This window comes from Triplophysa rosa, linkage group LG18, assembly GCF_024868665.1.
Source record: "Triplophysa rosa linkage group LG18, Trosa_1v2, whole genome shotgun sequence".
In the NCBI taxonomy this organism is placed as follows: Eukaryota; Metazoa; Chordata; class Actinopteri; order Cypriniformes; family Nemacheilidae; genus Triplophysa; species Triplophysa rosa.
The window spans coordinates 3,062,591-3,090,337 of NC_079907.1; the positions used below are offsets into that span (position 1 = coordinate 3,062,591).

The window sequence follows — 27,747 nt, forward strand, 5'->3', positions numbered from 1 at the left end:
TACTTGTAGTGCATATTAAGTGCGAATGAGACAAATAGTACCAATGAAAAACGTTTCACCTAGATCCCTATTTTTGATTTCATAGACTTTGTTGTGTAAGCACTTGAATTCTCTAGCATTAAAAGTTTTGTTGCTTTTGACTAATGTGTGCCTTTGTGTTAAGAGATACATTTGTAATGTTGGAGCCAGATTTCTCATTCTTCCGATAGCTGCCCACCGGGTGTATGTGTGTTCACTACTCACTGGATGGGTTAGATGCAGAGGTCACATTTCGGGTATGGGTCACCATATCTAACTCATAGGTCACTTTCACTTTTTCAAGACACTTTTCTCTTGTTTTCAGAATTAGCACATCTCTCTCTCTCTCTCTCTCTCTCTCTCTCTCTCTCTCTCTCTCTCTCTCTCTGTCTCTGTGTGTGTTTTAGTACATAAGCACATGCCTCTATGTGTGTTTTTAGTGCCTGTTGGGTTGTAAGGTCTTTAACACTGTATTTCTGGTTGCTAGGAAACAGAACAGCATCATCAGTGTGCATCAGTTGTGCCCACTCTATGTACATTCATTTCCACAGTAATTACTTGAAAAACCTGAAGCAATGTTTATTTAATTGAGAAATAATTGAAGGGCGCATGGTACTTTTAAAATTCAATTAGAATACATATAAGGGAGTGTGTTGAGTGGCGTCATGGTTTTTGCCGTGGAATTGCAAAATAAATAAATGATGAAGAAATAAATGGAAAGATGGAGATGAAGCGCTCGACACGTCGCTGAAAGGAAGCTCTGTGCATGCATGCAAACGCATAACAATATATTATTTAACCGTGATGCCTCTTAACTGCTATTTAAAAAGCAGCTTGTAGAAATTAAGATGAAACAATCGTATTCTAAATATACATCCAAGCAAGCACTTAGAGAAAATATACATCTGTGAAATATGCATATATTCAATAAAGTGAACGAACACTGTCATTTTTAGCCCTTGAATCTGTATGTACATAAGATAAGAAGTTAAAAATGGGCAGTGGTTCGCTCAGGACCCCCGGGGAACCTGCGGCTTGTCTTTCATCACGAGAGCTCTCAGGTCCCCTCAGGTTGTGACTTTTCCCTCATTTCCTGCTACTTTTCAGACATAATGTATAAATACAATGTTGCTCTTCGATTCGTCCGGTTTATGCCCTTTGGAACTCAAGTGATTCACACCGGTTTAGATGGGCTGGACAGAAGTCAGCCGGCCACAAACAGGAACAATGCTATTGATCATAACGGCCATCTGATAACCTCTAATGTTACATCCTGACAAACGTTAATGCTTGATCAATGGTTTTCAGTGCAGCTCGGGTTTATGAAACTGATCCAATGAGTCTGATCTTATGATGTCTGCGCACGGCCATTGTTTTTTTCTTTAGGAATATTGTGTGTCAGAGCCAGAATATGCTTAAAAGTAAAGATTCAGAACAGAGTTTTATCAGCAAAGAGGTCAGTAAAGAGTATATATAATACACAAATGATTCATTTACATTATTTTGTTCTTTATCTTATTGTAAATGATTCACTACTGCACATTTTGTTTTTGGTGAAAATGTTTTTGTAATCTTTTGCAAAATGCAAAATGCAATATTGTCTGCTCTGTCCCCAAAATGGTTTTGTTTATCAGCTAAAAGAAAAATGCACAGATGAGATTTATAAAAAAAGTCATTTTTTATTATTTTTTTCTGTTTTATTTTGTACTATTTTATTTTATTTCATTATATATTATATTTTTATTTCTCATAGACATCAATGAAATGAAATGGACAGCAAATGGAAACTTTTGCTAAAGAATAAAGAAAGAGATCCATAAATGTCTCAAATTGAGCTCAGATTTGTCAAGTCTGCAATCAAAAGTCAATATTATTGAAGATCTCAATATGAATTCAAACATTTCTCGTCAAATTGACCCAAATCCAGATGATTTTACCTCTACAATCTGCATTTATTTTACACCTCCATCCTCTTCATGTATTTTAACAATGATCTCATTTGTTTCTATTTTATTTCTCCTAAGCAATTTTAGGAGAAGCATTTGAGACTAAATTGATACTTAAATGAAACAAACTGAGATATGAAAGAGCAACCTTTCAACCTTTCCCTCTGTTTCACAATGAATCAGTTACTGTAATACCAAAGGATACTTGATGGTTATTTAGGAAACCATTTACCTTATATACAGATGTTCGTTCTAAAGAAACATTATAAAGACTGGATGTTATTAGTTCATTTTTCACTGTGTAACAAAAAAAAGGCATCTGATGTGACAAACTTTGTGTTGTGATGTTTACAGTAAATATAAAGATGACTCTGGTCTAAAATGATCCCCAGTGTAACCAGTGCGAAACTGGCGTTTGTTTTATCACATCTCTTCATGTCCTTCTATTTTTCACTTTCACGCTCAGTTTCTCTCCCAACACTCTGCATCTCCCAAAACAGCTCATTCACACTTTCATCTCTTGTGTGTGCGTGCATGCGTGCTTCTGCATTTCTGCTTCACACCGTTACAAGAAACCTTCCTCAGGGTTGGGTTTACAGAAGCCTCTTGTATGTTTCTATGTTGCATTTCTGATTCACAGTCAATTGTCATCTGCTTGGCATGGTGTGTGTGCAATTGGCTGCATGTGCACGGATGAGTGTATTACTACAAAGCAATTAGCTTGAATGCACGTTTCCCCTGCAGTGTAATTTACTGCACGACGTGTGAAGTGGCTTTCGTATCCCATGAGCGTATGTACGGTATGTGTGTGTGTCAGATGATCTTATTGAGCATTAGTAATGCAATCCTGCCATCCCTCAATAAGGAGGTTATCCTACGCTCACAAGATTGTGGAAAGGATTAGCATGAGATAATTTAACAGAGAGATTGTGGTGGAAAATTCACTAAATAATTGTGCAACTTCAGCGATATTTTAATGCAGTATGTTGAGTGTGATTTACAAAGCACCCGCAGTACAATTTAAAGTGATAGTTCACCCAACAATGAAAATTCTGTCATCATTTGTTTACCCTCTAGTCATTTCAAACCTGTATGAGCAAACAGCGGTTCCCATTGACCTCTATTGACACAAAACGACTGACAAGTCAACGGGTACCGCCATTGAACATTCTTCAAAATATCTTCTTTCGTGTTCTGCGTAAGCAAGAAAGTCTTATAGGTTTGAAATATTAAGAGGGTGAATGAACGATGACAGAATTTTAATTTTTGGGTGAACTGTCCCTTTAACCAGACACTAAATGTTCATCGTTATTTTCAACACAAATACATATACGTTTTATGCAAGTTATTCTCTAAATTTTATTTAAAACACTTTTTATTCTAGTGATCCGATGGAGAAGAGCATTAGAGCCGGCATACTTCCAGGATCGGGATTTTAAAGAGTCGATTCAGATGTCTGGATCACAGCGGAGCTATGCTGCACAATTGCTGTATCCTGCAAGATGGGGACCGGTACCATGCAAATTGTTTACAGCACGTGTTCGCCATATTTGCTGCACCTCAGTTTGCATAATTTCTTTTGTCAACGGAGTGCTATAACAACATTCATTCATTCTTAGTAAATTGCTTGTTTAAAACTTGTGAAAATTACTTGTGAAACACATAAGAAGATATTGTGAGAAATGTCTTGCTGGTTTTGTGTTCATACAATGGAAGTCAATGAGAGTTAATGTTGTGTGGTTACCAACATTCTTCAAAATATCTTTTGTGTTCTGCAGAAAATAGAAAGTCATACAGGTTTGGAATGACATGAGACTAATTTGTTTACTTACATATACTCTATTTTATATTTCATTCTATATTTATGCCTTACTCAGCACCTTAGTTTAATATTTTTTTTTAATCTCATGTTTGTACTTATGTATGTTTCTATGTTGTCTTTTGTTTATGTTATTGCTTTGGCAATATTGTAAGAAACCACGCAACATGCAATAAAATACTGGAAATTGTGAATTGAGAGAGAGGAGAGAGGAGAGAGAGAGAGGAGAGAGGAGAGAGAGAGAGAGAGAGAGAGAGAGAGGAGAGATTGAGAGAGGAGAGAGAGAGAGAGTTGAGAGAGAGAGAGAGGGAGAGAGGAACAGAGAGAGATTGAGAAGAGATTGAGAGAGATTGGAGAGAGAGAGAGATGAGAGAGAGAGAAGAGATGAGAGAGAGAATTGAGAGAGAGAGATGAGAGAGGAGAAGAAGGAGAGAGAAGAGAGGAGAGAATTGAGAGAGAGAGAGAGAGAATGAGAAGAAGAGAGAGAGAGAGAGAGAGAGAGAGTGAGAGAGGAGAGAGAGGAGAGAGAAGAGAGAGAGAGGAGAGAGAGAGAGAGAGATTGAGAGAGAGATGAGAAGAGAGAGAGAGAAGGAGATTTTTGGAGAGAGAGAGGGGGGGTAATCAAAAGTGATGAAGAAATAAGCAGGTCACATAACCTTTAATTGGTTTTACAGGGTACAAACACAAAAATCCAACAGTGACATCACAGCAGTGACATCACACTTCCTGTGAAGCCTGCAAACCAAAGATATTAATATTATCAAGATACGCCACTTCCTTTACAATGAATGGTGAGGAATGAAACGCTCAATATGGCCGCTCTAGCGAAGTAAGTCCCGCCTTAGTAAAATGAGCCAATCGTTAATCAGTAAAGATGATGGATAATTCTCTAGGGCGGGGCTCTTGTGAGGTGCTTGCCAGCCTTTAGATGAGGCGACCCTTGAAAAAGTGATTTTTAGTGCAATTTAATTTTAGCAAACCAAAATTATGATACAGTTCATGTCATGTTTAATTATTTTTCGGATATACTGTATGCTGCTTAATTTTAGAAATGCCTTCCCCTATTCAAGTAGACTTGCTATGACTTAAATAGCTGCCCAGATGCGTTGCAAACATGGCCGCCGAGTGGCACGACTTCCGTAAACTGACTTTGCTGCATACGCACCTGCTGTCTGATTTCAACATCACCTTTCCTTTGAACAGATATCTATGATCAGACTGTTATCAGATGTAATCAATCCCATTACCAACGATGCGAAAGCAAGAGCAGAAAATAAAAGCAAAAAGTCATAAAAAGGAACAGGAAATGGAATAACGGTAAACAGGAAAGGGAAACAGCATCTGCCGTCACAGCTCTCCACGATCCACACTCATTTTTCATTTTCCATTCGTCTCTTTTACCGAGACCAATCGCTACTTTCATGACATCCACGAGCATCTTTAACATTCTCACACAGCAGGATAATCACTTCATTGCAAGTTTTTTTGTCTCTGTAATGATGTTTCCCTCTCTTCAAAATGCTGTTTGAAATCACAGCCTCGGCACTTAGCAATAAGCCGCGCGGTGTTTGTCTTGTGCAGACATCCTAACACAACAAGCAGAAGTACAGACATTAGCCGCCTGCAAGCATAACCAAATCCGCTTTAATTCACGGCATCACCGGCTGTCTGTGAGGTGTGACAGAGTGAGGTTTAGCAGAAGAATAAAGGACTACGGAAAGTCACGAGCCGTCAGGGTACAGAGCGCTTTCTGTGAATGTCTCAGCTGGATGACTGTGTATTTTTTTTCTTTAAGTAGTATTAATTGAGGGATGAGTATCGGAGGTCTACAGGTTAAGACGCCTCAAGGGTTTAAGTCACGTATTGATATTTCGGGTTTCTGCTTGGTGTGAACAGCCTTTCAGAGGTTAACAAGGTGGTGGTTCAAAGATTGATTCATTATGTCGCTTCCATTTTACACAATGAGCTCTAATGAGAAGGCGTGTGGAAGACATTTATTCGGACCTAAGGGAGCACATTTAGTGATGCTGGAAGTGCAGTAGCTGTTTATAGGGTTTTAGGAGTATTTGTCAAGGATTTTTTATTACAAGTATTATGAACAATATCTTTAAGGACAATGCTAATGCTAACAATTTCTTATTCTTTATTATTTCAATGATTTTGTGAATTGATCGTCATGTTGACAGACACTTTATAAACTAAATGATTAAAATAAAAATAGTTTATTCAGTCTGATCTCACAGGAATTGTTAACTATTTGTTACAATACTAGAAAAAAGGATTCATACAATTTTGTAGAAAAAAATCAATAACGAAGCCCCACCCCTAAACGTACTCTCTACAAAATATTGGGTTATTTCAACCCAGCGTTGGGTCAAAAATGGACAAATAAGCCATTTGTTGGGTTATAAATTATGCTGGGTTGTTTTAACCAATTGTTGGATCAAATATAAACATTTTCTGGGTTAATTTACCAAAGTCTTTTGGCTCAACAACGGGTTGAAACAACCCAAAAATGTTTAGAGTGTAACCGTCACTTGCCCAAAAACAGATCTTATAAAAACAGCCATTAGCTATTTCGTAAAATAGTTATTATTGATATAACATTGAGTTGTTTTATTTCATAGGTAAGATTGTTCTTGCAATGACATTTTCAAAGTTGGTGTCAATGTTTTACGAAAAAGTACTGCAGTGGTACCATTAGGATGTATTTACGTATAGATACGGAAAATGAAATTGAATGAGTATTAGTGCGTAGAGATATGTATAATGTTGTTTTGTACTTGTGTACAGCACACCTTAAAGAAAGGCGTTCACTTCCTGTGAAGCTCATGCATGGCCATTAGTCATCACAACAACATCTACAAAATGGTTCACAAGAAACATCTTATTTACTCATGCTGTGACAAATAAAGACGCAGAACCAGAAGAATCATGTTTCCGACTGGATTATGCATAACAAGGCCTGCATGTCAATTGGCTGAGGGTGATTTATACAGCACAACGCCGCTGCTCTCCAGAGAGAATCAAATCCCACAAGCAACTCCTCGGCAAAGTGTCCTAAATTGAATCATTTTAGAAGAAGTGCCTGAGAAACAGAATCTTCTCAGCTCGCCGCCGACTTAAAAGCTTTCTTTATCTCTTTCTCAATCTTTCATTCTTCTGAAATCTTCCAGTTAACCCACTGACATCCTAACAGCACAGACTCTGTATCGAACCACAGCTCCCCATTCAGGCCGAGTAATAACAGCAGCATTATGCTTCGTGCGTACGTGGATGCGAGGGTGTGCCAACAAGAAAACTGTTTTTTTAAAAATACAGCTGCTAAATCCAAAGACAGATCAATTGATAATGTTCTAAAGCGGCTGATGCCAAACCACGCATTCACTCGGCTCTCCAACAACTTCAAGCAGTGGGATCTACCCAAACATTATTAGCATTCATCCGCTGCGCCTGAATCTCTCCCTTCGCTTTTCGTCTGCTTGACAGCTCGACCCCGGCTCAGAGCTCCAGCAGAGAAGTGGATTTTAAGTGGTGCTGTAAGAAGATAAGCCTTTTAAGCCGCACACATGCACCTCTCCAATGCGTCTGATTCTGTGTGCTGGTTAACAGCACGGCCATCTGATGGGGAGCGCGTCAGTACGCACGGTGACTCTGGCAGGTTTAGCTCACGCAGATCTACAGCGAAACCCACACAGATACTGCGCGCGCTGAATGTGGAGCTATTGGTATATCTGTTCTCTCCATTCACTTTAAAGTACTTCATTGGCACAGTTTGCGTGCAATATTGCTGATACATCAATGCACACACATTTCTGTGGATCTTCGCGCAAAGTAGCTTTGCAGAAAATACATTTTTAAACAAACAAAATTAATTAAGGAATAGTATAAAGCATGGGAATGATAAAACACTACCATAAAATATATGCAATAAATATACAGTACGTAAAAATGTTTCTTAAGAAATGAAGTCATATTCTATTGCTGTTACTGTAACTCCACGATCCCATTGCGCGCAATCTCATTCCGTCCATCTCTCCTTGAAACTGCTTTTAACTCATTCGTTTCCTTATTTTCTGCTCTCTCTCTCTCTCTCACTTACACACGTCGGTGCATCTATCATCATATGGACTTTCCATAGGCGTACACAAACACACACACTACCCACGACACATTCATTTTTAACAGCACAAGCGCACCGTCCCCGACAGGAGTTACGCAACATAAAGTATTTTACATTACCTAACAACGCAAGTCCACAAATGTCTCCGCGCCTCCGCCGTGTGCAGTAAAGTTTCCAAACAGACTGGCTGTCCCACGCGTAACATTGTAACCGCGCGTCTGCATTCCCTAGCCGAGCGCGCGCTGCCGTGGACCGCTCGGAATGAACGCGTGCGCGTGTGTGGGAGAATCCGCTCTCTCTCTCTCTTCCTCTCTCTGAGAGAGCCGAGAGCTCTGATTGGCCGGAGTGTCTGTCACGCATTCATCAGCTCTCTCTCTCATTCTCACAGCCCCTGCGCACTTTATTCATGCCCGCTTGCCTGCCATTATTTTTATTACTTCGGATCTCAATTTCATTTTTATTTCAGAATACGAATCGTAAAGAGTTTTATTGCACACACAAGTATTTTTCTTTAGATTCCAGAACCCAAATACAACAGCAACACACATACTCTATACAATATATGACATAATAAATAATAATATAAAATGAAAGTTACTTAATGTGTAAATATCTAAAGCTGACATCAGACATCATTAGGACTGGCAGTGCAAACGCAGGACTTACATATTTCATTTAATCCTCTTTCTACCTCCCTTTTCTCTTCTTATATTCCTGCAGGTGAGCAGAAGTCTCTGCCTTCTCTCTGGGGATCTGAAGAGAAACTTAATGAATAATGAAGAAAAGAAGAGCTGTGGTGAAGGAGGGGGTAAAATAAACGAGTTGAGGAGATGGGCAGAGGGAAAGAGAGGCACTTCACAAGTCTCCATCGCCTTTGAAAGGATAGATATAAAAAAGCTAGAAAAGGAGTGAAGGCCTCTCCAGCCCATCAATTAGGTGGACAGGAGAGGGAGGGGCGGGAAAAGGGAGGAAGAGATGGAGAGCGTGAGGTGTCGGACGATTAAACCGGCGAGAAGGAGAGGTGAAGGCTGAGGAACTCTGGCTCATGTCCCTGCCGTCTTTCAGCAGTCAGTCACTGACTTCTCATCTTCTCTGAGCTCCACCATTTATCATTTCCACACGCCGCGTGTCCCTGGAGCGCACGCGTTATCGTTTGACACCCGCGGCAGGCCGCAGAAGTGCGTCCCCTCAAACGCACGCGGGTGTTTGTAGTAAAATCAATGGTGACCTTTTAACCGTGACTGTTTTGATGGCACGATGCTGAAATTTCAAAACCTTAGGTTTACTCACTGTAATGCATATTTAGAATCTGTTAGTGACATGTGGAACGTCCGGTGCATATCAATGGGCTTGGTCTTCAGTCATATCTTTTTATGATGTGTTAAGCACAGCTGCACTGAAATACAACTTGATGGCGGCTGTGATTGACATATTGATCTGGAAAAAAGGCAACCTCTCCCTCTGGTGTCTTTACAAAATGAAGTTGAAGACATTTCAACAGCGGTCAATCACACACTGGAAGAAAAGTCAGAAAAGAGAACAAATGCTTAAATACTTTAAGATATTTCACAATTCTCATTTTAATAACCAAATATAACTATAAGATATGTGTTAGTTTATTTACCAGTAAAAATAAGAATACTATTTGTGCATTGTGTTTGGTAACATATTTTACAGATACATATACAATATCGTCATATGGGACGCTACTGAAATGTCAAAATGATACGTTTTTCACAATAGAAATACAAATGTTTACAAATCCTCCAAATTAAAAAAACTGTTTTGTTATTTTATGTATAATAATATATAATGATGTTATAGTTTATAAAATAAATAAGCAAGAATTCAAAATTAACAACAAAAAATTGATACTTTAATAATTATTTTTAGCTATGACTGTTAAAAACATCATTGTGTGGCATTGTTGTTCACGGGCAGGTAATGTACAGTAGTAATGCCATCAGTTCATCGTTCAGCACTCCTGTCAGCAGAAACGTGGGTTGTTTCCTCCGGTGGACGGCGGTACGTGATTGGAAGTGTGATGTGGGATAGGCGGAGGAGGCGGAGAGTTGCCCGTTTGGGCAATTAATCTGCATCGAGCTCAATGGAGAGAGATTATGCAGTCAAGTGAATCTCATTTCAAACTGCTGTGCTGGGTGGGAGGGTGCGAGTGGGCTACTCTGTGACAAAAAGACAAATGACCAGTGAGCGAGAGACTGTGAGAAGGAGATTGGAGAACCAAAAGGGGCAGCCCATGTGGTTTCTGTCGGAGTACATAATCCACAGCTACTGTTGACTTCCACACAGAAGGCAAGAAGTGAGAGTTTAGTGCACTGATTAAATATCTGTGGCCTGAAGTTCCTGTAACTCGGCTGGTAATAAAGGGTATTGGGTGCTCGCCAACATCATGGGCTCGAATCCCAAGGGAACACACTTATTGATAAACGTATAATTTACGAATCTCACTTTGAATGAAAACGTTTACCAAATGCATGAATGTCAATGTTAGTGTATTTCAATTTCTAAAGAGTAAAATCATTAAATTAAATATTATAATGAAAAATATATAACAATACAGAAGAACTAAAAAGGAATCATGAGTTAATTCTTTTCAACTTGAGTATATGAGCCTATGGTCTTCTTTTACTCTGGTGTATTTAATGAAGTCTTAAAGGCATAGTTCACTCAAAAATATAAATTCTGTTATCTTTTATTTACCCACGAAACCTGTATATGACTCTTTATACTATGGAACACAAAATAAGATATTTTGAGAAATGTCTCAGCGGTGATGTGTCCATTTAATGGAAGTCAATGAGGTCCAGTGTTGTTCGGTTACCGACATTCTTCAAAATATCTTCTTTTGTGTTCTGCAGTAGAAAGAAAGCCATACGGGTTCGGAACGACATGAAGGTAAGTAAATGATGAAAAATGATCTATCCTGTAACATAAAAGGGTATAAAAACCAAGATAAAAAACTACCCCACTTCTCCTATACAACCCCACAAAAGAAAGCAAAACATAAACCACAAGATCAATACAACACAAAGCATTGTCAATTCCAGTTCAATCGCCTCTCTGTCCTCCCAGAATATGACAGGAGAGAATAAAGCCCGAAGATTAACATTAGGGCAGAACAAACACACCAGCAATATCCCCCAACTCCCCTCATGCATATGCACAAAAGCTGCCAAAGTGGTGACAAACATCTCTCAGCAGGACGAACGGCCTCCCCGAGCAGCCAGCAGCGACACTCGGGCAATTAAACTAGTTACAGCATTCATACAAACCACAACTGTCTGTGCCAGCGGCAGAAACCCAACACTAAACTCTGAAACAGGTGCCACTCCTGACAGCCGAATAAAGCAGTACTATTGGTACTTTTACCTCCGCCGTATTTTTTATTAGCGTGAGCACAAATCACACAGGCACTTGTGCTGAAAATTACCGCTTACATTCAAATTTTCCACCATCGTTCTCTGAGATGAAGTACAGATGAGAACGTGGCCGGCTCTAAATTCTAATATGTAGAACTTGTTTGGCAAAGAAAGTCACGCGCTGGCTTTTTTAGATGAGAAAATGTGAAAAGTGATTTGTTACCAGTTCGAAATAAGAAAAAAATGATGAGGCTTTTGCATTGCGTGGCCGACAAATTGAGTTGGGAAATGCACACAGAAAAACAAAAGATGTCAGGTCCTCGGGTCAGGCCCGTCAAAACATCGTTTCCTTCAATATGATGGGGTTACAAAGTTGTTCCTTGTGGCCACAACCCAAGAAAAGATTACATAAACAAAATGCAAATAGAACAGTGTAACACATTTTTGTTTCACCCGACCTTTTTATAGTTCTTGTACAATTCTGTGGTGCTAATTATTGTGGTAATATTATTTTCATGTAGCATCAATGTTTTTGTGTATATTTAGCTCAAGTAAGTTTTGAGCTTATATCATTACGCTATATTACAAATGAACAAAACTGTACAAGTTTGAACTTTTCTTAATCATAATTTTACAATTGTCACTGTCAGAAAATTCTAGAAATTTCTGTAGCGCAGGGAAGGTGGGATGAAGCGATGATGGGTGGATTAATGAGGACAGTTTTAGTCATAAAAGACAAAGATCAAATGTACACTTTGAAAGTTTTGGATGACTCATATTTAGTAACTGTTATGTTTTGAGCTCAGTGTTATGCCAGTACCTTGTCATTTCTGCGTACAAGTAATAATACCGAAATGTATAAATGTTTAAAAGTATTATTTTGTTTTTTTGTGAGTACCTCGATGGTAAAGTACCTAAAAGTTATTTTTGTATTCTGCATGTTAAACTTCATAAAGAAACAGTAAAAATTAAACCAAAAAATAAAATAAAAAAATGGTTACATTGTGCAATAAAATGCAACTAACCGTATAATCATGCACAGAATTTATAACAAAAGAAGGCTTGTGAAAATGCTTTCCAAAATCTTTTATTGCTGACTTTTAAGGTTGCAGCCCCTAAAAAACTACAGTATTTTTGCGCAATTTGTACAATGGCTTATAGTAATACAATCTATGGCCCATTGTTTGTTATTAACGCGTGAAAATCATTTGGTATGTTGTTGGGCATACGTATTAATTTTGATTATATAATATAATAATCACAATCCATAAGCCCTGAGTATACACACACACGTATTTGTTTACCTTTTATATATTATAAACAACTTTCATACTGCGCCTGATGTTTTAAGTACAAGATCAATTGAGAACCACTGTGCACATTTAAATCTGGTCCAGCATTGAGAAAAAGGTCATTTATTTTCGCCTGCAAACAATTCATCATCCAAATCACACAATCACGCTGCAATTATACTGAAAAATAATAAAACTATAAACAGCAGCGATATAATTACATGCATCTAAATTGCCTATGCAAACAACAGGCTAAATCCAGACACAAAAAGCACACTACAAAAACTCATTGCCGGGTCAAAATCATTCGCAGTTAAATATGGAACATTCATTATTGAAAATTAGAGGTAACATTATAAAAGTAGGCCAAAGCATTCATATCTACTTGACCTAGAAGAGAAAGAGAAATATGCCTACATTCACACCTTATTTAATCAAAAAAAGGTGAATATTTGCTATGATGTTAACATTATTAAGACAAATGTACAGATCTAAAGCTAGTAGATAAAACACGTTGGGGAGGTTTCCCGGACAAGGATTATTTTAACCAGGACTAGGCCTTAGTTTACGGAAGAGTATTAGGGCCAAGCAATAAAAAAAATATAAAACCGTTTTGAGATTAAAGTCATTATAATGCGAAATTAAACCCGCAGTTTTTCGTGGAAAAAAGTCGAAATAAAATGTTGAGAATAAACTCAATCAATTTCGAGAACAAAGTCGTGTTTCGAGAAAAAACTCGTTAAATTTCGAGAAATAAAACTCGAAATAAAATGTCGACAATAAACTCACTATACTTTGAGAATAAAGTCGTTGTGTTTCGAGAAAAAACTCGTTAAATTTCAAGAAAAAAGTAGAGAATAAACGTTTATCCTATATCAAGGTCATGATCATTGCGTAGTACTGAATGAGGACATGGCAGAGTTGTATCACTTAGTCAAGCTATACTTTAGGCTTTCCTTCAGTAACAAAGAAATACTATCATCGGCTGGGTCTCTTTAGAAGAATTTAACACGTTTTTAACACTACTTTATTCTCAAAGAGTTTTTTCTCGAAATTTAACGAGTTTTTTCTCGAAACACAACGACTTTATTCTCGAAATTTATTAAGTTTATTCTCAACATTTAATTTCGACTTTTTTCCCCGAAAAAATGCGGGTTTAATTTCGCATTATAATGACTTTAATCTCAAAACGGTTTTATATATATTTTTATTGCTTGGCCCTAATACTCTTCCGTATTAGTTAAATTAGCATAAATAAGTTATTTTAAAAAACATACTTTACAAAAAAACTTTGTGTGCATCTTGAGACAAAACAATCGCAGTGATATATTTTAAGATACATGAGTGCAAGTTGTTTTCGATCAAGGCATCTCTCACATTTAAGGTAGTCTGAGACTAGGTCCGGGAAACCGCATCATAAAGTATCTCAGAAATGTCCAGTTTAATATTTCAATTTCAGTTCTGTATAAAAATTACAGATATTTTTAATCTTAGTTTATTGCCTCGTGTTTGAGGAGAACTGCTTCTTTTTATCAGTCTCTCTCTTTTCATTTAAGCTGGGATATAAAAACCAATGGTTTGCCAGAACAAAGCTCAGTCCGGGTCAATACGTGATACTGTTTCCGGAGGTGTCTCATCAAACGACCTTGAAATTTTCCGTAGACTCCCAAATCTGAGCACGGCTCACATTTCTATTGTAGCTTAAGGCTGTAGGTCAAAGGTCCCCCAGTGGGAGCCTGTTACGTCCTATCTGAGATGCTTCAATGACCTTCATGATCATCTCCCCAAGCAACAGCGGAATAACAATTATAACTGCAGGGATTTAATCAAACTCACCCCCCCCCTTCATATAATCAATGGCACTTATACACAACATTTATGGTGATTTTTCTCTTTTTGGGTTCCTGTTCTTTGCTCATCCATACCAGTTGGTAATTGGCTGCTGTCAAATAGTATCTTGACACCCCAATGAGGGTAATGCATCTGTTTAAAGTCCATGTAAAGTGACCTTAAAATATGTGTTCTGAGTTTGTCACACAACAGAAAAATGTGTCATTAACCACCTAGCCAAATTTGAATGGAGAAAAAACATCCAAGTAAATAAAATAAGTTATCAAAATCTGGGAAAAATAAGCAGGACTCTGCTCTCAAACGCTGGGGTCGTGTCCGCTGTTGGCGCTGAAGCCACACCCACTCGCGTCTCTCAACCCGAGTCCCCCAGTAGGCTCCGTTGCATCATCGATCCACCATTTTAGCCCCGCCCAAAAAATCGGGGAATTAGTGAAAAACTGTTTAACGGTTTAACTCCACAATTCGGTACTACAAACTTCTGAGTCTTTGTAATGTGTTTTAGCAATACATTTCTAAAAAATTTAATGTGTTTAGAAACAATTCTCAGAATTCTCTTTACCCGGACTTTATCATTGAGTCACAAGGGCTACAATCGCTCTCTCTGCTTCTTTCGTGTGTGATGTAGTTTACATTATGTATTTACACTTTTTCCAACCCAAGGTTGGGTAAAATATGGACGCACCCAACTGTTGATTTAATTAAATCAGAAAATGTCCATATTTGACCCTACAATAGGTAGGGTGGATAGGTTATTTTAAACTCAGTGGTTGGGTTTTTCCATATTTTACACTGTAGCGAACACAAACAAATATGGGTACTAGCCCAAAACTTCCAGATGAAGTCGAATTTGACTCTAGATAGATGTACCTCTTGCAGTCTTTACTTTTAAACATCATGATCATCATGATCATTCTGGCTGAAATCACAAATCCTTTTCAACCCCTTCTGTCCAGCCACCTGGTTTCATTATGGAATGACGAAAAAGTTGAACATAGATAATATGTCAGATTACATAAGTATGATGAGCTGCAAATGGCTTTTCACATCAGTTTTAAATGTAAATTTATCACAATCTATATTTATACAAACACCAAGAAACACCACAGCAATGCCAGATGTTCTGTTCTACTGAATTCATGAGAAATCAGCATGGAGAACAAAGACAGATGCTTATCTAGTTTCTAGCCATTCGGACTTCAATGCAACTAAAGTATTGAGTGGATGCTGCAAAAAAATCTTATGTCTTGTTTTCAACACAATTCTCTAAACATCCCTAAAATAGTTACTTAAGAAGAAAAATGTCAGGTATTTAGATCTTTATTTCAGAGAAATCTAACAGAGGGTTGTGAAGTTTATGCTTAAAACAACTAAAAGCGGTTTGCCAGTGGGGTAAGAAAGATAATCTTGTTTTTCCTTTTGAATTCGATTATTTTTCTTACCCCATTGGCAAACAGCTTTTTCTTGTTACAAGTATATATCAAGGATTTCATGCCTATCCTTGAATCACTTAACTAATCAAGGTTGATATAGGATATAGAAAGTAATTAGTAATAAGTAACTAAATACTTTTTGGAGAGAGTAATTTGTACAGTAATCTAATTACACTATTGAATATGTAATTAGTAACTAGTAATTCATTACTTTTTCAGAGTAACTTACTCAACACTGGACATCGTGGACCTTACTGACTTTAAACCACAAATACTCTCTGTGTATGTGCTCATGTGATTATCATGAGCAGACTAATGGAGTTTCATGTCTGTATGATGCACAAGGTCAATATTCACTCTTGCAGATTTGTGTCTGCTGATGGTTTGGAGAAGCAGCGCTACCGATGTAACCAAACACATCCAGCCGAGGTCTGACAAGATGTCAGCCTGCCGTGAGCCACAGAGACATCTGCAAAAACTCCTGATGTCTAACAATGGATCTGAGATAGATAAGCCTGTAAATATATGGAAGGGAAAAGCAAAACGTATAACAAACAGTTCTTGGCCACCATTGACTACCATAGTAGGAAAAATGACAATGGTAGTCAAAAGTGCCCCAGAACTGTTTGCTTTCCTACATTCTTCAAAATATCTTCTTTCGTGTTCAACGGTACAGAGAAATTTTTAAAATAATTTTTCCTACTATGGTAGTCAATGAAGAACTGTTTGGTTACAAGCATTCTTCCAAATATCTTTCTCTGTGTTGATCAGAATAAAGACGTTTGGAACAACTTGTGGGTGAGTAAATTAAGACAAATTCATTTTGGGATGAACTGCACTGGGTCAAAAATGGACAAAACTCACCCATTGGGTTATAAACTAACCTATGCTGGGTTCTTTTATCTTTTATCTTTTCAAACATAAACGTGTTCTGGGTTAATTTAACCCAAGAGTTGGGTTTGTCCATTTTTGATCCAATGCTGGGTTGAAATACCCCAATAGGTTTAAAAGTGGACCTAAATCAGGGCTGGATTGGTAATCGGACATACCGTGCATTTTCCCCGGAACATAATCATGGACGGAATGCAATCGCGAAGGAGTCTAAAAACCTGGAACGCAATTGTGCACAGACGGAACGGATGGGCCCCTTGGCAAAGAAGTCCAGGGCTGCCTTTTGGTCCGAGCCAGCCCTGACTTATATAAATACAAAGTTGAAATATGGTTAGAGATAAACAGGCGACTTACTCTAAAAACCCATAGAAATGGCCCCCACTGAGACATCTATGAGCGCCTTTCCACCATCGCGCCGAACCGTTCTAAGCACGATCTGGAACGGTTACAGTTATGTTTCCACGTGAGCCTGGTTTTCGACACGGCACGATTACAAACTGTTCTTGGCTGAGAACTTTCAGCACGGTTGTCTAACCGTGCTATTAGATAGAATGCGTGCAGAGACGTTATAGCTTAGTCTCTTGTATTACAAGAGGCAGCCCTTGACACGTTTGAGTTTACATTCTAAATGGTCCGTTATCAGTCCTGCGGTGGAAAATAAAACCATTTACGTACCAGCGGGCCCGGATTGGCACGGAGTGGAACGAGAAACCAGAACGATTTGACGCGATGGTGTAATATGTGTATATATCTTAGCAGACAAACCTTATTTTGGTTTAAATAGAGATCAAGTGTACTTTGGTAAAACAGAATTAGCTGTATAACACGGCACGGAATGGCACGGAATCTGGCAAATGTGTTATTTCCAAACAAGAAATTAGCGCTTAACAGCTAATGTTAAACGTAACAGCTAACGAAATACTCAGATATGTTTAAATTAGGGCTGTCAAACGATTAATCACGATTAATCACATCCAGAATAAAGGTTTGTGTTTACATAATATATATCTGTGTACTGTGCATATTAATTTTGTATTTATAAAGACAAAACATACACATACTTGTCTATAAATTTTAAATGTATTAATTTATATTTACCAATAATTGAAATTGTAAATAAAAGTTTATTAATATTAATATTTTATATTTTTCTTAAATATATGCATTTATGTGTATGTGTTTATAAATACAAAATTAATATGCACAGACACAAACTTTTATTCTGGATGCGATTAATCACGATTAATCGTTTGACAGCCCTAGTTTAAATATGTATTCTGCTTGTTTTGCGTGTTTGTGTTTGAAAGAGTTGCGCGGTTGCGTGTACTGAACGCGTGATGCTTGTGGAGCTTTCAGCGCAAGCGTTTCACTGTACGTGGACACAGACACATAAACAAACACCATTTGCGGCGATACGTCAAAATAAAAGTCCGGTTAACTTAAACAAACGATCTTTGCGGCGTCCCGTCAAAATAAAAGTCCAGTTAACTTGAACAAGTTATAATAACACACTCACATTTTACCATACCACCCCCCTTGAATTTTTTATAATTCGACCACAGAGTATAAAGCAAATGTGCTAGTAAAATTGTGCTACTTGTCATAAAAAATAGAACTTAATAAAAAAATAGTACTTAAATTAGGTAGACCTAAAAAGAAAAGAAAAAAGAAAAGAGATAAGATACTGGTTTATTAACATAATTGTTCATTATACAGGCATTGGTATAGGTATCGGCGAGTACCAAAAAATATCGGTACTCGTACTCGGTCTTTAAAAATGGTATCGGTGCATCCCTAATCTTTAGTAAAAGGCAGTGATTCTTTTATATGTTGCTTCCACAGCCCAGACTCCACTGATACTGGAATACAGAACTTGAGGCAATTTTCTTTTCAGTCAATTTTCATATAAATCATCGCCTCGGCTAATGGGGCCCAAATACTGTCTGACCTCTTTTACTTCAGCTCCTATACAATCAAATTACATAATCAGCCAAAAAATAGACCTCATAAGAGTTTCACAACTCCAATGTTTAAAAAAATTACCCGGGTCATATAGTAAAATATCGAGTTTTGACATACTCCATTGCCTACTAGAGTGGTCAAAAAGGAGTCATTTATATAAAAAGCTGCAGCACTTTCCAAACGTTCGCAGTCAAATCAAATGCTTTCCAAAAGCACAGATCATTGAGACAGGAGCAAAAACTCTCCAACTTTATTCATAAAAACTAGATTGTTCTAAATCATTAGTTGCTGGATACTTAAAGGTTTAAAATCTCTATGGTGTGCAGAGCTGGTGTTCCATTTATCTTTCCTGTCGTCCTTCTTGGATTACTCTTTAAAATCTAAACCAAGCATAAAAACAGCTCAGGGAGAGCTCGCCAAATCCCTCGTCAGCCCCCATCCAATTACTCTGTGCTGGTTCAACAGACATCAATGACAAATTCCTCTGTTCGGGAATAATTAAAACAGATAGGTTTGATGCTCTAGTGTTGTCAAAGACTTTTAACTCAAAGACATGCACGGCGTTATTCGTTTTGCTCTTTGAAATCATTGTGCAATTAGCAGAATACACGCAAGAAGTTCACAATAACAGACGTTTGGAAGGATTTCATTTACTGTACAGAGACTGTGATGACTTTATCAGTAGATTGTTATAATTTATTTTATATTTACATTCATTTATATTCATAAGTTACTGTATATTAATTGTATTAAATTAAAACTACTCAACAATTATTCCAATACCAAAATCACATGCCACACTGTCTGAAAAAATACTAAAGTACAATAGCCACTACAGATACAAAACATAAGATAATATATCTTCTTTAGGTACATAATTGTACCGCTAAGGTTCTTTTATGTACCTGATGGTGGAGTTAAACGTTTTGTTTCCATAACATGTAACTACATTTACAGGTACACAACAGGTCTTTAAGACACCCCAGTGATGGTAAAACGCAGTTTTGTACTTTTTTCTGACAGTGTAAGGTTAAAATCATCTTCCTTTCAATGCACAGTATTCCAAGACAGCTAAGATCTATTAAAGCAATAAGCCCCAAGAAGCAGTTGGTTACAGTGTGGTTACCCACTGCTTCGCTGGGCTTATTGCTTTTATAAAACGGTTATTCCATATGCGTAGCATGGTTTCATAAAATAAAGTAAATACAGTGATATTTAGGCTATGCAAGGCAGTCAGCCGTTATAAATCGGGGTATATATATAATGGCTTAGAACTTGGCTCAGCCAATCAGAATCAAGGACCAGAACTGACCGTTTTATAAAATGAATTTTTAACTTGTTCTAAACATTCAGACCTCCCACGGCTTTAATCCATCGGTTTGTCTCAGTCTTTGCAGTCTTATCTATCAGGTGCTGTTTGCAGAAAGCTGTCACCTGCAGATTCACCCGTGTGCTCTTGGTCTCTTCACAACAGTGGAGGAGCAAATGGTAGCTGACGCAAACGCCTCGCTGTGACATGAAGTGTCTGTAGGGGTGTAGACAGCGACGTCTCAGCGGACTAGATTCAGTGAGTGATGAGCAGACACACACGCACGAACGCGCATGCACACACAGGATAGGTCCTATTCATATTTATTTATTTATGACTGTAAAATCTGGTATAAATACTGTTAAATGCAAATTATATAAATGCATTTAATTTGTGAATAAATAAAGATTTTTAATTTAACAAGGTTGCTGGTGGTTGCTCAGAAGTACAACTCATAATGTTCAACCTTCCCTGCCTGTCACGTTTCTCAGTGTTTGCCTACAACCTTGAGTCTGTTTTCTCTGCATACAGATGCTCACAAACACGGCGGAAGCTGGTGGTCACATGTGGTGTCATTTGTATTGTCATCTCTGGTCAGGGGCGGACTGACCGGTAGGACATTCTGTCAAAGTCCAGAACGGCCGTAACTAGAGGCGGACTGGCCATCTGGAGTACCGGAACTTTTCCCAGTGGGCCGCTAACGTATGGGGCCTGAATGGACGCTTGGGCCGGACAGACTGACGTATTATAAACGAGAATGCTTGCAACGCAAAGGCATTAGCGAGTCGGACACGTTACATACAACACAAATCCCCCCCCGTCGACAGAAATGGTCGAGGGCCAATGCCATCAAACACACATACCCCCCTGTCAAAAAAGATGGTGGAGGGCCGATGTGGGCCGAATAATCCATGAACGATTTTGCTTCTCAGTCCGCCCCTATCTCTGGTGATCACCTTTTATGTTTTTAGACGTCACGTTACAGACCGCATTCAAAAATTACTTTTTGTCACACCTGTTTCCAGTCCCGTAATCGAGAAGATTTGTTATGAATGTTTTTAACTTCCTATCAAAATCTTATTTTGAATTATTATTATTATTTTTAGTACAAATACATCTTATTCCTATATGACAACAGGATCACAGCTGCTTTGTAACAATGAAAATTGTAAAAAGCGCTATATAAATAAAGTTGAGTTGAGTTGAGGATTAGTCACAGTTAACATAATCCAGATAATTGAATGTTGAAGGAAAATGTTGTTTGATGTTTTTTTGTGGATAATTTATATGCTTCTATAAACTGTATCACTTATAGGATTTTTATTTCCTTCAACAACAATACTTGAAATATCTCTCTCTTTCTGTGTATTTTTCATCAAGATGTTTTTTGAACATTTTGTTCTTGAGATTTTTCAGCATTTCACATATCTTGTTGTTTTCCTCTCTGCTTCCTGCTGGTGTAACTTCCTGTGAATGTTCGGAAACACTCCAGTGACATAACCAAATATATCAGACAGTACTTTTCTGAAAGCTGAAAAACCGGGAAATTCATTTTAATTACAAAAAAATTGCATCCCACATGAAAAGATATCAAAGTACACTACAGTATTTACTACAGTAAATTGTAGTAAAATTCATACTATACTGAATATTATAGCGCAGTACAAAAGTTCTTATAAAAGTTTTTCTAATTACAATTACAAAAAAAGTATTCAACTTGTAGCCATTCTCTATATTCTGGGCTGGCATATAAGAAAGATTTTAGATTAAATCTCTTTAAAGGGACAGTTAGCCCAAAAATGAAAATTCTGTCATCATTTACTCACACTCGCATTGTTCCAAATCTGTATACATTTCTTTGTTCTGATGAACACAGAGAAAGATATTTGGAAGAATGCTTGTAACCAAACAGTTCTTGGACCCCATTGACTACCATAGTAGGAAAAATTACTTTATTTTTTTGTTGTTCTGTTGAACACAAAAGAAGATATTTTGAAGAATGAAGTAAAGCAAACAGTTCTGCGCACTTTTGACTACCGTTGTCATTTCTATGGGAGTCAATGGGGTCCAAGAACTGTCTGGTTCCAAGCATTCGTCCAAATATCTTTCTATGTGTTCAAACAAACAAAGAAACTTACACAAGTTTGGAACAACTCCAGGGTGAGTAATTAAAGACAGAATTTTCTTTTTTGGGTGACGATCCCTTTAATATCTAGATTATATTAATATCAAGATTAAATTGAGAGCAATGTAAACTTTTATTTCAGTCCCAAGATTTTTCTGTGTTGAAAAAAAGCTCACAGAAAATCTCACAATGTCTCGAACTGAGCTCAGATTTGTCAAGTCTGCAACCAAAACTCAATATTATTGAAGATCTCAATATGAAATCAAACATTTCTCATCAGATTTACCCAAATCCAGCTTGTTTTACCTCTACAATCTACATTTCTTAAAGGCTATTTTAGGAGAAACATCTGAGACATACGTTGATGCACATAAAATAAAAACTCCTGAGCTATAAAAGAGCAACCTCTGAGCATTAACATTTGTTGTGTAGGACAATGTCGTCATCAAACAAAGGTCTAATTTTTGCTGTGCCGTTGTTGGACTTCACTCTCAGAGATAAACAGGCTCAGGAGGAGTAAGAAGATTCTGGATTTCTATTGATGCAGAAAAACGTGCTTATCTCCCACTGAAGTACACACACACACACACACACACACACGCACACACACGCACACACCAAACACTCTCACACACATGCACAGTGTCTTCAGTGTATTGAATGTGATCCAGGGCTGGAAGATGCTCTCCCACAGTGAAGTGAGGCGGATCATGAATGTTCTCTGTCTATGGATCCGCATGTGGGCCCAGAGGCTCTCTGCACCGGCTCACACAGAAACGCACCTTCTCTCTCTTTTTACTTCTCTCTTTCTGTATTGTGTGACCGGAACACAAGTGTAGCATTAAATGTCCTTAATTTCTGGACCACTGAGCTGTATCTGTGACCCAATTCACACTGCATTTTCAAAGCTCACTACTATTTTCCTTAAATGTGAAGTGTGTTATTTTTTCAATGTTATAGCTCCCACAGCAGAAAATGCTCATGCTCAGATGTTGCTCTTTCACAGCTCAGGAGATTTGATGGAGTTCTCAGTTGTGTTTCATTTAAGCATCAACTTGGTATCAGATGTTTCTCCTAAAATTGCTTAAAGGTGCAGTGTGTAATTTTTTGGAGGATCTACAGACAGAAACGCAATATAATATACATAACTATCTCTTCAGAGGTGTATAAAGACCTTACACAATGAAGCGTTATGTTTTTATTACCTTAGAATGAGCTACAGTATTTCTACATACATCGCGGATCCCCTTGCATGGAATTCACCATTTTGTTTCTACAGTAGCCCTAAACGGACAAACTGCTCCACAGAGCACGTTTCGTAAATACGTTATCTCCTTCGGCAAAGAAGAGAAACCGTGACATCATCTCAGTCCTGTGTCAGCCATCGTAGTGCTTTGAAAGGGTTGATTGGTTGCAATTCGCAACCTTACAACTTAGCCACTAAATTTCATACACTGGATCTTTAAGAGAAATAAAAATGTAAACAAATGAGACAGTTTTTTAAATACAGTACATTAAGAGTATGGAGGTGTAAAATGAATGTAGATTGTAGAGGTACATTAATCTGGATTTGGGAAAATTTGATGAGAAATGTTTGAGTTCATATTCATATTCAATTATATTTGACTTTAGACTTGACAAATCTGAGCTCAGTTTGTGACATTATTGAGATCTCTTCTAAAACGCAAACATCTGTGAGATTTCAGGCTCTTTTCCTCATCTGAGACACAGGAAAACTCAATTTAATCTCATTGATGTCTAGGAGAAATATTGAGATTTTAAAGTGTAAATATTTTGTGATTTTTAAGGTCCTACTTTGGTTTATGGAGTGTCCAACAACAAGTTTACGTACATTCACGGTGTAAAAACACTTTCATTTTCTAATAATGGGCAGTTATTATTACCTCACTTCTTGACTGACTCTCAAATGATTCGTTCGGCGATTCATCTGTTTAATCCCCTCCTTTCTGTCAGCCTATTCGGATCTGATTGGTCAGATGGTCTAGTCTGCTGTGATTGGTCTACCGTGTGCTGTGTCGCAAATGGAATGTAGGCGGGCATTACACTGAGTGACGCAAATCTGACGCGGCACTGAAATCAGAACGACAGACGACTCGTTCGTGTGATTCAGAGTCGATTCCTTTTTTCCCAAGCCAATTACTTTGTTATTCGTTCACTTTCGGCTTTACAACTTCACAGATTGCTTACATTCGCAAACAGCAACATTATACACTGCATGAAATGCAATTTTAAGGACATTGTAATAGTTACTCTTTATAGAGATCTCATCTGTGCCATTTTACAGACAAATCTATAGACACAATTATAAGCAATGCTTTTTTTTCTGATTAAACACATTTACATTTAAACATTTTTACATTTACATACTTTTAAATGAACACATTTTTTAGGATGGTCCTATTTTTGCAATAATACCATCTGTTCTCTGGTTGTGAGTGTTCTGTAAATAAATCTGGCTGACAACAGTAACTGGGCATTCAGAGTGTGAACGTCTGCTGTAGTCACACATAATCTGCTTTCTTTCTGAATGACGTGACTGGGTCAAGCTGAGAGAGTTCAAGAGCAACGCTAATAAAGCGTGAAGGGTCAATCACATGACGGGATACGTACACACGTCGGTTTAGAGTGCTAAATATGGCTCTGTTCTCAGTGGGGGAAATCACAGTGACAAAAGAAACCAAGCCAAGTAATTCACAGTGCAGAATATAAGACAGACAATGTTTGGTTTATTTGGAACCAAAAGTAACCACTTACCCATCCCAAACTAGCTATCACCTAGCAACACCCTGGAAACCACGGACAGTAAATACCATGTCAACCCCTAAAATACCTTAACATGCTGAACATATTCACAGCAGTGATTTAACAACACCTAGAATTATAAGCTACAAGTTTTCAAAATATCATTTTTTGTGTTCTGCAGAAAAAAGAAAGTCATACAGGTTTGAAATGACAAGAGGGTGAGTAAATGATGACAGAATTTTCATTTTGAAGGTGAACTGCTCTTTTAAGAACCAATAACGGTTCTTCTGTCATCACTGCAGAGAAAGTTTAGTACGATCTTTTTTAAGAGTGTAGACACAGATTTGTCATATATAACTCGAACACATTGGTTTTCAGATACACATGGCCTTATGATCAAGAAAATCAAAACAGCAGGACCTTCCTTGCTCTATAAGGGCACCTTCTTATTTCATACATCATAAAACTTCATTATTTCATTTTGATAGTCAGTCTGTTCCAGGGTTTTGTCTTTGACAGTCACCTCGGTTTACTCTTAAGCCAAATGAAACATTTAATAAACCTTTATTACTGTCATAACTTGTAAGACGGTGTGTTTTTTAGTGGATTAAATCATATGGATGTGGAAACACTTTGACGCACAACATTTTTTTGAGGGATGCTACCTGATAAACAAGATCAACTTTATAGTGTAACGCCTGTGCTGTTTTGTATAAACAAACGTTATTCACAGATTCTACATCTAGAATCGAACATTTAAGAAGTTTTTAAAAGTCTTTTACATAATATCACATAGAGACAAAAATATAATATGGTACCTTTACATCATCGAGCTTAAGCAGCTCTCTTGATAATTTTTATTTTATTTTTTAAATAAAAATGGTGTTTTGAAAGAAATTAATATGTTGGCACATTTTTTTTGTCTACAAAAGTAAATTCAACTATTATAGTTTTGTTGTAGTTTTATTAATATTTTAAGTTAATAAATGAGTTAATAAAATGAGTTAATATCATTTTTAGCAATTTTGTTATATGATTTTGGCATTTCATTATTTATTTTGCTATGTAAAATTAATTAGCTTAATTTTTATTTTACTTTTATTTTAGTTTTTGTTTATTTTAGTGCCTTAAACTTATTTCAGTTTATTTCTGAGGCAAAATTGAATTTTTTTGTTAAGTTCAAGTTTATCCAACACTTTTTGGGCCAATATTTCATTTGTTTTCAATTAACGGAAACGTTTTCAAAGTTTACATTTTATAAAACTAAAATAGTCTTGAAACATAGACCTTAAGATTAAAATGCTCTTTTGTTTATTAAAATATAATAGACAAAAGAAACAAATTGCAGGTACTTCGGCTTTAAATAACGTGCTCTACAACATAACAGTCAATTAATTTCGTGATTGGAGCATAAACCGAATCAACACGAGTGAACGGGTGACAACTGTACAACACGTTTATGTGTGATTTACAGTCATCAGCATCTAGCGTTCGCCCCTCGCTGCTGTTTGCCACAGATGAATTGCAGGAGCAGACGACAGCGACTTCATGAAACAAATTACGCTGAATCCCAGCGCATGCTAATGGAGCGCTCGTAGAGGAACCTGACGTGCTAATCACTTACCTCATTAGCCTGCCAAACGGGATAATACGGGCCAAACGCTGGTTCCTTTGTCACCACTGTATACCTGCAATTTTAGAGTGAGTGATAAATCGTGGCCTAGTTAGATCCCCCCCAAAAAAGGCGACCAGGCGTGGATTCTGGGAAGTGACACGGTACACGGCTGCCTGCTAATTCTTGAGGTAATCCCTCTTTATCACTTTAAGGAGAATAAATCACATTAGGTGAGGTGTTCGGGTCCTGTCATGTTGTATTACACCACCTGGGTTAAACTAAGAAACCCAAGGGAATTTACACTGGGGCAAAAATTCATATGTTACTTTAAAGAAAGTTTTTGGAATATGAGAAAAGCGCTGACGTTCACACACGTCTGAACTTTTTTTAACAGGTCAAATTTTATCACTTCAGTCTGTTTTTGTTTGCTTTTCTGCTCTGTCTTTGAGTATTTCTTCCCAAGACAGAGAGTTTTCTTTCATGCTGCCAGCATTCTGTGAACAAATCCCTCTTAACCGCACTTAATATGAGCACTTAATTATGAACTTCAGGGGATACACATTCAGAGAGCTGTCGGTTTCTGACGAGAAAAGACACACTTATACTTGTTTTGGGGTGTAAAACACCATTTGAAGAGCGGGGAAGTTGCTAGGATCGAGGATCGATGTTTGTGTCAGGCAGACTTGATGAGGTCAGAGAGGTCAAAACTACAGAAAACAACCCAAGCAAAAATAAATTTTGACATTGCAGAGATGGTGGAAGCCAATCAAACTATAGATTTACAAAATAAAATAAGCAAGAATCAAACTATAATTTACAAAATAAAAACTTTATTTAATTCTACCACATTTGTAAATTGACTGTATCAAGCAATTAGTTGATGCTTAAAGAAAAATGGCTAGATCGAGAACAGTATATGGACTGTACAGTAGATTCATTTATTTCAATGTATACATGATAACTCACTATATTACTGCAATCAATAATTTAGTCCCATCACCAACCTTATATAAAAATAAAATAAATAATACAAATAAATACATTTTGCTGACTAATCTATTGCCTTTTTTTGCTTATAGAAAAAATGACGAACATATTTACATAAACTGTAGCCTAAACTATAGCAAAAATAACTTAATAAAAATAAATTATTATTATTAAATTTAAATAACGAATAAAAATAAATAAAATATAATGTATATGTTAAAAATAAAAATATATAT

At 37.2% G+C, this 27,747-nt stretch overlaps 1 protein-coding gene across 2 annotated transcripts in view; it reads right to left on the reverse strand.

The window, feature by feature from the left end:
- LOC130569002 (cadherin-18-like) overlaps positions 1-26,582 on the reverse strand; it is a 103,177-nt gene extending 76,595 nt beyond the window's left edge. The window contains exon 1 of one of the 2 annotated variants that reach the window (XM_057358315.1): positions 26,534-26,582. The gene's annotated coding sequence lies outside the window, so the exon portion shown is untranslated. Of the gene's footprint in view, positions 1-8,025; positions 8,171-26,533 lie in introns of those variants that run through there. The other variant, XM_057358314.1, reaches the window with a different exon arrangement.
- Between the last annotated feature and the right edge of the window lie 1,165 nt (positions 26,583-27,747).